This window comes from Cherax quadricarinatus, chromosome 38, assembly GCF_038502225.1.
Source record: "Cherax quadricarinatus isolate ZL_2023a chromosome 38, ASM3850222v1, whole genome shotgun sequence".
Taxonomy (NCBI): Eukaryota; Metazoa; Arthropoda; class Malacostraca; order Decapoda; family Parastacidae; genus Cherax; species Cherax quadricarinatus.
Genome location: NC_091329.1, coordinates 21,662,248 through 21,664,220, shown reverse-complemented (window position 1 = coordinate 21,664,220; position 1,973 = coordinate 21,662,248). Strand labels below are relative to the sequence as shown.

At 41.8% G+C, this 1,973-nt stretch overlaps 1 pseudogene; it reads left to right on the top strand.

Annotated features, from left to right (window-relative positions):
- Window positions 1-282: 282 nt before the first annotated feature.
- On the top strand, window positions 283-401 carry LOC128693094 (5S ribosomal RNA; annotated as a pseudogene).
- The last annotated feature ends 1,572 nt before the right edge of the window (window positions 402-1,973 follow it).

Sequence of the window (1,973 nt, the reverse complement as noted above, 5' to 3'; positions counted from 1 at the left end):
CGTAGGTCAAGTTGATGAATAACATATAGGCGATATTGAGAGACATTTTACCAGCAAGGCAGTACACAGACATGACAGTGAGACCATGTATTATTGGAACAAGTGGAAGGATGATGAATAAGATACGTGCAAGTCCTGTTTCATCAACCAGTGACTTTTCAACTCATTACAGAGATTTTAAGCTGGAGACAGTGGAAGATTGGGTAATCAGTCTCTCAGCCTTGACAAGTGATCACTTCCTTAACTTTGAACAATCTGAAGCAGGGGCAAGCAGATAGAACCACATACGGCCATACCACATTGAACGAACCACTTCTCATCCGATCAGCGATGTTAAGCAACGTTGGGTTTGGTTTGTACTTTGATGGGTGACCGCCTGGGAACATCAAATGCCGTTGACATCAATGTTTAGGTGCCAGATCAACTAGGCTGCGTTGGATATGTGGGGCTGCGGGCCACAAGCAGCAACAGCCTGATTGACCAGACTAGCACCAGACGAGCCTTGCCCATGGCTGGGTGTCATGATTAGAAAGACTCTCGAGTATATACAAGAACCAGAGAGAGGTGCAGCAGTAGAAGGCATATCTTTTACAACCTTAGTGCTAACCTCTACCCTAACTCATGGACTTGACCTAATTCTACTAGTGAGTCCTGCTCACCTGTGATGATTCCTTCAACTGCTGCACCTTTCTTTTGGTTCCAGTATACAAGTGTCCTTATGCTTTGCTTCAGATTGATCATATATAAGCGACTGAACACCTATCAAGGTTTGTGGAATGATTACCTTATCTTCCATTATCTCCAGTATATACTCACTGTAAAGAATTAACAAACTATTGGTTTGCAAAATTCCTTCATAATAAAAATACCCAAGTGCTACACATGTGTTATTCTTCAACTTGTCGGTATTGTATACCATTAATGTAATGTTCAGTGGCAGAATGTAGCAGTAGTAGACAGTGTCACATGTGGGTGGGCCCACTAAGGGAAAGTAGGTCAGGCCTATCAGGTTGGCCAAAGATTGAGCAATCGAATTGTAGAGACCACCTTTCGTTTCCTACAAGGAAGCAAGTGGTCAATCTCGTTGTAAAACCAATAGAAGAAGTAGAGCGATGCAGTAGTAGCAGACATTATCACATGTGAATGGGTGCCAGTACTGGAAGTAGGTCGGGCTCATAAGGTTGGTTAACGCAACGGTCTGGAGTTTTGAGACTCTCTGACCGCGGGTTCAAACCCCACCCGTGGTATGGTTTGTTTGCAATTGTGTCATTACGATTTCGTGAATGCACGGAGAATGCAATCGTGTCATTACGACTGCATTCTCCGTCTCAAGATTCCATTGGTGTTGCTGTTTCAAACAAGTATTATTAATGCCTGAGGTTTATAATACCGAGAAATTTATGAATAAGACATAAGTGCAGAGCCTAAGCATCTTTATCGAGAGATGGTTTACCCACTAGAAAGGAGAAATATTGGAACAGTGGAAGAGTAGTGATGCAAAAAAATAGGTTAGGCCCGTAATGTGTGCCAGGTTTTTCTACAAGGGAGCAAGTGGTCAGTCTCGTAGTGGGGCCAGGTAATTAGAGGATGTAGATTGAGTCAGCAATAGTAGACTTAATCATATGTGGGTGGGGACCACTACTGGAAATAAGTCAGGCCTATAAGGTGGGTCCCGCTCACATGTGATCACGTCTTTTACTGCTGCGTTCATTGACCTTTTTAACTTTTTTACTGTAAGAGGCTCTATTTTCATGTCTATATTAGATCGATAAAATCTTTAGTGGTCGTAATGTCTCTTGATAAAGATACCGAAGTGTTGAACATTGGTGTTATCAACAAACTTGTTGGTATTTAATACTCTTGATTTAATACTTGTCTGATAAAGGAACACCGAGAAATCTTGGTACAGAGAACACGACATTGTACGACTCGATTGACAAAACGTAGTGTATTAAAGGAATAATTAAATCATA